Raw genomic sequence first — 10725 nt, 5'->3', positions numbered from 1 at the left:
CTACTTTGTTGCCAGAGTGGTGCATTGTGCGGTTTAAATGGGCCGTCACACTTTCATAATTAGATTCAGGCAGATAGCCAAATTTCAACAAGTTTAAAATATAGGAATTGTTTTTGTAACTTATTTTTGAGTAAAGAAATTTTCAGTGTAACACAAATAATGTATATATATATATATATATATATATATATATATATATATATATATATATATTTATATAGACAACTTTAAGTCACGTTTAAAAAAATAAAGCTAATGTTATACCAGAGATGTTTACCCTGGGTGCAACCAATAAAATAAATGAAATAAAGTCTTAAAAAAAAGATTTAAAAATAAATAAAAAAATATATACGTGTGTGTGTGTAAGTGTGTGTGTGTGTATATATATATATATATATATATATATATATATATATATATATATATATATATATATATATATATATATATATATATATATATATATATATATATATATAAATTATATACATTTAATTATAAATTAAAAAATATAAATTATATAAATTATAATTATATAAATATATATAGTCTGTTCATCCATCCATCCATGCAGTAAGTGTCCTTTATTGAATCATATCTGTGCAGTTACATATCCCTGATAATAACCCCAACTGGAAATGTTGATTAAATTGCCCCCTCTAGTGTACAAAAGGGGATATGGCATGTGTTCGAAATGGCTAAAAAGTGCAATACCATAGCAGGTTCGAACAGCATAGAGGGCGCTAATTTTCATTTACCTCTGTGTTTTAATCAGATATGATGTTTAAAAGAGCAAATTAATATCTGTCTGATACTGTCACAGTGTGTCTGATATTTTTTTCTTCTGGAGAAAGTCTTGTTTTTTTTTATTTTGGGGAGAATAAAAGTAGTTTAAAAAAAAAGATTAAAAAATATTATAAAAAAGATTTTAAAAATAAATTAAAAAATATATACGTGTGTGTGTGTGTGTGTGTGTGTATATATATATATATATATATATATATATATATATATATATATATACATGTGTGTGTGTGTATTTATATATATATATAAATACACACAATTTATATATATATAAATTATATACATTCAATTATAAATTATAAATATTAATTATATAAATATATATAGTCTGTTCATCCATCCATCCATGCAGTAAGTGTCCTTTATTGAATCATATCTGTGCAGTTACATATCCCTGATAATAACCTCCACTGGAAATGTACCGTTTGAATGTAATTTAGGAAAAGCCATCATACTTCAGATAAAAAAATAAAAAAAAACACTTTCATTTCTTTTAAAGTAGTTTATGTAGTTAGATACAGACTATGTGAATACCAACAAAGTTTAATACTAGTAATAAAACACACTATCACTGCTACTAATATATTTAAATAATAGTAGCATAATATGTTAATATACTAAAAAGTTGTACTTTTCCAAGCTCTCCTAGGATGAGGAAAGAAAGAGGGACGAAGAAGCCCTAACTAAAACACAGCTGATACAAACAATCAAAAATAGTTACCAATTTGATTGGTTGCATCAGCTGTGTTCAATTTGGGCGGGATCAAAACTGTGCAGAGCTGCGGCCCTCTATAAATTGAGCTTGAGACCCGAGCCAGAGATGAATCCTTTTAGAAGATGTGCTGATGGAGAAATACTGGTTGTCTGACTAATGCTGTTTCACACTTCTCTTCTTGCAGGAACTGAGGGAAAGGCATGTAACAGGAACAGTGAGGATGAAGTGCAAGAGATGGCTGCCACCTACGACCACCTATTCAATTTTTGCTTAGCTTCATGATGTAACATCTGATCAGTCAAAGGTGAGACCTGAACCAATTTACACCTTACTCAAAATGGTGGTCAGTTGCTAAACACAAATACCTGTTATTTCCATCAGACCTAAGTAACCTTGAGGGATGTGTCCATGGCTAAGGCGGAAGGAGATGTGATGACAGAAGACCGTGTGTGTCAGAATTCTAGCTAAATTAAATAAAATAAAAAAAACTAAATTATACACTAAATGAGGACTCAGAACCCCTGAAACGCATAAATAACCGCCCCAATCACACCAAATATACAAAACAGGTTGACCTAAACTTTTCACATTTTCCACTAAATTCTGAAGTCTTTCCAGTTTTTTTTTTTTTTTTTTTTGCACGAGACTTCCTACCAGCACAACAAAAACTGTTTCTCAAGACAACTGCCTACTGCAACTTTAACAATTATTGTTTTCAAAATTGTTTTGTCCTCTTTTTAAAATCTCTCTCTCTCTCTCTCTCTCTCTCTCTCTCTCTCTCTCTCTCTCTCTCTCTCTCAGGGGATGACTTCAACTTCAGGGGATGACTTCAACTTCAGGGGGTTACAAAGAGAGAGATGAGGGAGCTTGACAGCCTCTTGAAGTAGTTTTGGACTGAGAAGACTGATCCTGATGGCAGAATGAATGAGACAGCAGGCGTTTTTTAACTTCATCATGGACTATTTGCTCTATATTGGTGAGAACTGAACCCCTTTACGTAACACTTTTTACAAAACAGTATAATCGCAAAACGCATACCTGTTCTTTCCACCAGACCCAAGTAACCTGGAGAGTGACGCATCCCTATTGAAGGCGGAAGGAGTTAGACTGGCTGTGTGGACAGCTCTGTGTGCCAGACAGCTACCTGAGACAAAAGAAGATTTACATCAAAGAAAGGCACAAAATTTTGCAAAACAGGGAACGTATGAGACTTCAAAATTTAGGTACAAAAAAATCGTCAAAGGTTTACATGTTTTGTGTATTTGGTGTGATTGTGTGTTGGGGCGTTCTGAGAGGTCTTGAGTTTTTTTTTTTTTTTAATTTATTTTTTTTTTTTTAAACATTTAAAATATTTCGAATTGAGAAAACGACAAGCTGAGGGTGTGTTGTGTTTTTCAGGGGTTCTGAGCAGCACTAGTACACTGAAAAGTGTTTAATGCTGAACTGTTGCAAACAATTTACTTGTGTTGAATTTAAACAAACAAATTAAACTTAATAATGTTCAACTTAATTTGTCTGTTTAAATTCGGGCTAAATTGTTTACAACCACTTAACGTAAAAAAAGTTAAAGGAATCATCTTTGAATATAATTTTCAGTGTAAGAATGAAACTTAATAAATATTTATAATTGTTCTAAATATTGTCTTTGTAGTTCTTCTTCTTCTCTTTTTCTTTTTAAATCTCCATGTATACTTTAAACACTGGGATACTAGTCACTGTGAATGGTTTGGTTACCATGATTAACTGGGAACACTGTTGCCAGTTAATTTGACTGTCCAGTTAACAGAGCGGTCACTAACTGGGAGCTGCTTGCTGTCATGTACTGTAGTGTTAATACTGCAAACACAATTTTGTGTGTATGTAATTTTATTAACATTTTTATCATCATGCTTTTTCTATTAAAGTTTCTGTGCACTGCTGAGAGTGGAATTGAGTATTTATTTATTGTTTTTAAAATCTGTATTAAACTACTTTGTTGCCAGAATGATGCATTGTGCAGTTTAGATGATCGGTCACACTTTCATGTTTAGATTCAGGCAGAGACTCTGTGCAAGTGTGTTTAATGTCTAAATCATGGCTCACCAACCTTTTTCCATTTATTTATTTATATATATATATCTTCGTGAGTTTTTTTTTTTTTTTTTTTTTTTAATAATAGATGTGACTTTTTTTTTTTATATATATATATATATATATATATATATAAATATATTGCATGCCATTATCTCTCACACACAAAGTGTATCTTACTGAATTTAAAATAAAACAATGCCTTGACACTTGCTGTTTTTGTGATCAGTAATGCCAGTCGATGAGCTGCTGGAAAATGCAACAGTAGAAGTACATAAATGTATCTTCATGTTAAATTAAAATCTTTTCTGTAATTTGCAAGATCAAAACAAACAACAACACCACACCCAGAGCAAATCAGAACGAAGCAACCTTGACCATTCATGACACCCATAGAAGCCTTAGAGAAGCATCAGATGCCTTTACAAAAACAGACATTCCTGCTGCGCAGACAAAGCTGGCTGCTCTAAAGTCGATCATTGCAGACCAGAAGCAAAGAAGTTGAGCTGGATGGCCTCCTGGAGCCATTTTGACCTGAGCAATCAGATCCCATGGAGAGGGTGAATCAAAGGCAGCATATGTGGAGTGGAGAGTAAGCCTTATACAGATGAACCTGTTTGACAACCTAAGAATTTCTCAATCAAAGTCAAGATCACTTGTTAATATTAATAATAAAATAAAAACTAAACTCCTGACAGTACATGGCGTTTTGATTGTTTATCTCGTAAATATATATATATCTTTTTATTTTAGTGTGTGTGTGTGTGTGTTTTGGTTACATGTGACTTTAGTTGCAAATATAGCCAACATGCATGCGCACACACACACACACATACACAAATCTAAAAAAGTCACAAATGCAATCTGCTACTGTGTGAAAATTTGATGTTATTTACAGGTGTGCAGAAAATTAGCATTATCGATCAGCTTCTGCTCAGGGGAAGTAGGGATCATCTGTGGCAGTGTAATTTGTCTCCACATATGCTCAATTCAAAGAAGCAATCCTCAAATCTTTTTTTCAGTTTTCATTTATTTTTGCATGAGGAAACATCTCATCCTTCATCATAATGCCTGTGAGTGTCCAGTCAGCATGCATCATTTGATCAACGTTTCAAAATATATTTTCAAAAAGAAAATCTTTTCCACATTAGCTTCAACAGTACAAAAGGAAAATGCGTCTTTTGGTTTCTTTTTGCACCGTTTGAATCTAATTTAGGAAAAGCCATCATACTTCAGATTACAAAAATAATCAAAAAGAAACAAAAAGAAGCCCTAATTAAAACACAGCTAATCCAAATAATTAAAAATAATTAACAATTTGATTGGTGGCATCAGCTGTGTTCAATTTAGGCGGGAGCAAAACTGTGCATAGCTGCGGCCTTCTATAAATTGAGTTTGAGACCCGAGCCAGAGATTAATGCTTTTAGAAGATGTGCTGATGGAGAAATACTGGTTGTCTGACTAATGCTGGTTCTCGCTTGTCTTCTTGCAGGAACTGAGGGACAGGCATGTGAGGCTGAAGTGCAAGAGATGGCTGCCACCTACGACCACCACCTATTCAGTTTTTCCTTAACTTCATGATGCAATGTCTGATCAGTCAAAAGGTGAGACCTGAACCACTTTACACCATAACATTTCCACAAAATGGTGGTCAGTTGCTAAACACAAATACCTGTTATTTCCATCAGACCTAAGTAACCTTGAGGGATGTGTCCATGGCTAAGGCGGAAGGAGATGTCATGACAGAGGACTGTGTGTGTCGGAATTCTAGCTGAATAAAAAAAATACTAAATTATACACTAAATGAGGACTCAGAACCCCTGAAACGCATCAACAACTGCCCCAATCACACCAAATGTACAAAACGGGTTGAACTTTATTTGCATGACAAATAGAACCAGAAATTCTTTTATAATGGTGGCCATTAGGTCATTAAATGAATCCAGGGGTGAGGGGGATGTTTCTATATACTGATATATATATATATATATATATATATATATATATATATATATATATATATATATATATGGATGTCGTGTAGTAATTTTTTTTTTTTTTTGTTTTTTTTAAATGTGTACATGGAACTTCGCCTGTTATGGTACCTTGTTGCAATTTTTAGTTTCCCTAACGGGATAATAAAGCTGAGTCTGAGTCTAAACTTTTTTTTTTCCCAATATTTTTGCATGATTTTCCACTAAATTCTGAAGTCTTTCCAGTTCTCCTTTCTGCAAGAGTTTTTGCTGTGGTGGTAGGAAGTCTGTTTCTAAAGACAATCGCCTACTGCAACTTTAATAAACTGTTTTTTTTTTTTTTTTTTTTTTTTTTTTTAATCTCTCTCTCTCCTTCTGTCTCAAGAGATGCGTCAACTTTAGGGGATGACACCACGCTTAAAAGAGGTGAGAAAATGAGAAACAGCTTGACCGCTTCTTGAAGTTCTTTTGGTCTGATAAGACTGATCCTGAAGATCTACTTATCTGATGAAGAGCTGGACCTTTCCCTTGAGGAAACAGTGGAAGTCAAACTTAAGACATTGGAAACCTTTGCTGCAGGAACTGAGGGAGAGGCTGGAAAGGAACAGTGGGGCTGAAGGCAAGGCTTTTTTTTTTTTTTTTTTTCTTTTTTTTTTTTTTAAAAATGACAATCTGCTCGTTACTGGTAAGAACTGAACCCCTTTAAATCCTAACAAGTTTTATGAAACGGTAGTAATTGCAAAACAAATACCTGTTATTTCCACCAGACCCAGGTAACCTGGAGAGTGACTCATCCCTATTGAAGGCGGAAGGAGTTAGGCGAGCTGTGTGGACAGGACTGTGCCAGACAGGTACCTGAGACAAAAATTAAGATTTACATCAAAGAAAGGCACAGCAGGATTTTGCAGAACAGAACCTATGAGACTTCAGAATTTAGTTTAAAAAAAATTGTAAAAGGTTTACATGTTTTGTGTATTTGGTGTGATTTATGTGTGTTGGGTGTTCTGAGAGGCCTTGAGTTTTTTTTTTTTTTTTTTTTTTTTTTTAAAAGTAGTTTGAATTGAGAACGACAAGCTGAGGATGTGTTTCAGGGGTTTTGAGTCCTTATTTTTAAACATTTGAAATGGTTCGGATTGAGAAACGAGCTTAAAATGGCAGCACTAAGTGTTGCATTCAGAACTGTTGCAAACTATTTATTTGTGTTGAATTTAAACAAATTAAATTTTAATAATGTTCCACTTATTTTGTTTAAATTCAGCCTAAATTGTTTACAACCACTTGACGTAATTTTTTTTTTTTTTTTTTTTTTTTTTTTAAATCCATTGCATCTTTGACATTTTTTTCCAGTGTAAGAATGAAACCTAATAAACATTTTATAATTGTTCTAAATGCTGTGTTTGTTCTTTTATTTACTTTTTAAAAATCTCTCTCTATACTTTGAACACTGGGATACTATTCACTGTGAATGGTTTAATTCCGTATTTGTCAAAGTGGCTCTGATGTGACAGTCTGTGAGTAAAAGGGTTTATCATTGATAACTTGTCAAATGAGTCCCTCTGGTGGACAAAAAAAGGAACTGTGATGAAATTGAAGATCAATAATAAAATCCAAGGATAGATGTACAAAACGATAATAAAATGAACAAATTAATTGTTTATTTAATAAAATAAAACTAATTAATTAATATAAATATATGAAATATTTGCCTATATTTATACAACCTTAGTAAAAGCACTCTGTCAGTTGGGTCTGAACGTTTCAAAGATTGTCCACAAGAGGGCAGCACGTCATTTGCTATGTTGTGATAGCTTCATAGAGATTTTACAATATATATATATATATACACACATAATGTATCTTGCTGCATTTAAAACAAAACAAGGCTTTGACACCACTTGCTGTTTTTGTGATCAGTAATTGCAGTTGATGAGCTGTTGGAAAATGCAACAGCAGAAGTAAATAAATAAATAAATGCATCTTCATGTTAAATTAAAATCTTTTCTGCATTTTTCAGGATCAAAACAAACAACAACACTCAGAGCAACTCAATTCAAAGTCAAGTTCACACGGTAATATTAATAAAATCAAAACCCAACTCCTGACAGTACATGGCGTTTTGTTTGTTTATCTTGTAAATATTTTTTCATTTTAGTGTGTGCGTGTTTTCTTTACATGTGACTTTAGTCGCAAATATAGCCAACATGCACACACAGCCATACAAATCTAAAAAAAGTCACAAATGCAATCTGCTACTGTGTAAAACTTTTATGTTATTTACAGGTGTGCAGAAAATTAGCATTATCGATCAGCTTCTGCTCAGGGGAAGTAGGGATCATCTGTGGCAGTGTAATTTGTCTCCACATATGCTCAATTCAAAGAAGCAATCCTCAAATCTTTTTTTCAGTTTTCATTTATTTTTGCATGAGGAAACATCTCATCCTTCATCATAATGCCTGTGAGTGTCCAGTCAGCATGCATCATTTGATCAACGTTTCAAAATATATTTTCAAAAAGAAAATCTTTTCCACATTAGCTTCAACAGTACAAAAGGAAAATGCGTCTTTTGGTTTCTTTTTGCACCATTTGAATCTAATTTAGGAAAAGCCATCATACTTCAGATTACAAAAATAATCAAAAAGAAACAAAAAGAAGCCCTAATTAAAACACAGCTAATCCAAATAATTAAAAATAATTAAAAATAATTAACAATTTGATTGGTGGCATCAGCTGTGTTCAATTTGGGCGGGAGCAAAACTGTGCAGAGCTGCGGCCCTCTATAAATTGAGTTTGAGACCCGAGCCAGAGATTAATGCTTTTAGAAGATGTGCTGATGGAGAAATACTGGTTGTCTGACTAATGCTGGTTCTCGCTTGTCTTCTTGCAGGAACTGAGGGACAGGCATGTGAGGCTGAAGTGCAAGAGATGGCTGCCACCTACGACCACCACCTATTCAGTTTTTCCTTAACTTCATGATGCAATGTCTGATCAGTCAAAAGGTGAGACCTGAACCACTTTACACCATAACATTTCCACAAAATGGTGGTCAGTTGCTAAACACAAATACCTGTTATTTCCATCAGACCTAAGTAACCTTGAGGGATGTGTCCATGGCTAAGGCGGAAGGAGATGTCATGACAGAGGACTGTGTGTGTCGGAATTCTAGCTGAATAAAAAAATACTAAATTATACACTAAATGAGGACTCAGAACCCCTGAAACGCATCAACAACTGCCCCAATCACACCAAATGTACAAAACGGGTTGAACTTTATTTGCATGACAAATAGAACCAGAAATTCTTTTATAATGGTGGCCATTAGGTCATTAAATGAATCCAGGGGTGAGGGGGATGTTTCTATATACTGATATATATATATATATATATATATATATATATATATATATATATATATATATATATATATATATATATGGATGTCGTGTAGTAGTTTTTTTTTTTGTTTTGTTTTTTTTAAATGTGTACATGGAACTTCGCCTGTTATGGTACCTTGTTGCAATTTTTAGTTTCCCTAACGGGATAATAAAGCTGAGTCTGAGTCTAAACTTTTTTTTTTCCCAATATTTTTGCATGATTTTCCACTAAATTCTGAAGTCTTTCCAGTTCTCCTTTCTGCAAGAGTTTTTGCTGTGGTGGTAGGAAGTCTGTTTCTAAAGACAATCGCCTACTGCAACTTTAATAAACTGTTGATTTTTTTTTTTTTTTTTTTTTTTTTCAATTATGTTTGTGTTTTTTTTTTTTTTTAATCTCTCTCTCTCTCTCTCTCTCTCTCTCTCCTTCTCTCTCAAGAGATGCCTTCAACTTTATGGGATGACACCACGCTTAAAAGAGATGAGAAAATGAGAAACAGCTTGACCGCTTCTTGAAGTTCTTTTGGTCTGACAAGACTGATCCTGAGGATCTACTTATCTGATGAAGAGCTGGACCTTTCCCTTGGGGAAACAGTGGAAGTCAAACTTAAGACATTGGAAACCTTTGCCGTCGAGGAGCTCTCCAAGCTACAGCAGGACACCAGGGTTCTCCAGGAAGCAGCAGAGAAAGCAATGGACGGAGATGTGGCTGCCTTGAAGGCAGAGCTGGCCTCGCTTAAAACGCTTGTTGCGGACCAAGAGCAACAGCTGCAGGAACTGAGGGAGAGGCTGGAAAGGAACAGTGGGGCTGAAGGCAAGGCTTTTTTTTTTTTTTTTTTTTTTTTTTTTTTTTAAAATGACAATCTGCTCGTTACTGGTAAGAACTGAACCCCTTTAAATCTTAACAAGTTTTATGAAACGGTAGTAATTGCAAAACAAATACCTGTTATTTCCACCAGACCCAGGTAACCTGGGGAGTGACTCATCCCTATTGAAGGCGGAAGGAGTTAGGCGAGCTGTGTGGACAGGACTGTGCCAGACAGGTACCTGAGACAAAAATTAAGATTTACATCAAAGAAAGGCACAGCAGGATTTTGCAGAACAGAACCTATGAGACTTCAGAATTTAGTTTAAAAAAAAATTGTAAAAGGTTTACATGTTTTGTGTATTTGGTGTGATTTATGTGTGTTGGGTGTTCTGAGAGGCCTTGAGGTTTTTTTTTTTTTTTTTTTTTTTTTAAAGTAGTTTGAATTGAGAACGACAAGCTGAGGATGTGTTTTAGGGGTTTTGAGTCCTTATTTTTAAACATTTGAAATAGTTCGGATTGAGAAACGAGCTTAAAATGGCAGCACTAAGTGTTGCATTCAGAACTGTTGCAAACTATTTATTTGTGTTGAATTTAAACAAATTAAATTTTAATAATATTCCACTTATTTTGTTTAAATTCAGCCTAAATTGTTTACAACCACTTGACGTAATTTTTTTTTTTTTTTTTTTTAAATCCATTGCATCTTTGAAATTTTTTTCCAGTGTAAGAATGAAACCTAATAAACATTTTATAATTGTTCTAAATGCTGTGTTTGTTCTTTTATTTACTTTTTAAAAATCTCTCTCTATACTTTGAACACTGGGATACTATTCACTGTGAATGGTTTAATTCCGTATTTGTCAAAGTGGCTCTGATGTGACAGTCTGTGAGTAAAAGGGTTTATCATTGATAACTTGTCAAATGAGTCCCTCTGGTGGACAAAAAAAGGAACTGTGATGAAATTGAAGATCAATAATAAAATCC

At 33.7% G+C, this 10725-nt stretch overlaps 5 long non-coding RNA genes across 7 annotated transcripts in view; 4 read left to right on the top strand and 1 right to left on the bottom strand.

The window, feature by feature from the left end:
* The first annotated feature begins 1626 nt into the window (after positions 1-1626).
* On the top strand, positions 1627-3159 carry LOC141376275 (uncharacterized). Of its 3 annotated transcripts, XR_015500617.1 has the most exons (4): positions 1627-1826; positions 1904-1967; positions 2324-2498; positions 2577-3159. It is a non-coding gene; the product is annotated as an uncharacterized LOC141376275 (long non-coding RNA). The 3 variants fall into 3 exon arrangements; XR_015500618.1 differs by lacking the exon at positions 1904-1967; XR_015500616.1 differs by lacking the exon at positions 2577-3159 and having other exon boundaries at positions 1904-2351.
* Positions 2244-10725, bottom strand: part of LOC141376273 (uncharacterized) — a 12770-nt gene continuing 4288 nt past the window's right edge. The window contains exons 3-7 of the long non-coding RNA XR_015500621.1: positions 9877-9980; positions 9557-9722; positions 6317-6420; positions 2561-2666; positions 2244-2431 (exon numbers count right to left, since the gene is read on the bottom strand). This is a non-coding gene — a long non-coding RNA (uncharacterized LOC141376273). The remainder of the gene's footprint in view (positions 2432-2560; positions 2667-6316; positions 6421-9556; positions 9723-9876; positions 9981-10725) is intronic.
* LOC147834950 (uncharacterized) lies at positions 5005-5519 on the top strand. Its single transcript, XR_015500615.1, has 2 exons — positions 5005-5196; positions 5281-5519. It is a non-coding gene; the product is annotated as an uncharacterized LOC147834950 (long non-coding RNA).
* LOC147834948 (uncharacterized) lies at positions 5955-9791 on the top strand. Its single transcript, XR_015500620.1, has 4 exons — positions 5955-5991; positions 6079-6184; positions 6333-6416; positions 9373-9791. It is a non-coding gene; the product is annotated as an uncharacterized LOC147834948 (long non-coding RNA).
* On the top strand, positions 8370-8882 carry LOC147834949 (uncharacterized). Its single transcript, XR_015500619.1, has 2 exons — positions 8370-8561; positions 8646-8882. It is a non-coding gene; the product is annotated as an uncharacterized LOC147834949 (long non-coding RNA).

This window comes from Danio rerio, chromosome 10 (genome assembly GCF_052040795.2).
Source record: "Danio rerio strain M-AB ecotype USA chromosome 10, GRCz13ab, whole genome shotgun sequence".
Taxonomy (NCBI): Eukaryota; Metazoa; Chordata; class Actinopteri; order Cypriniformes; family Danionidae; genus Danio; species Danio rerio.
Note: the sequence above shows the minus strand (reverse complement) of the source record. Positions and strands in the feature narration are given on the sequence as shown.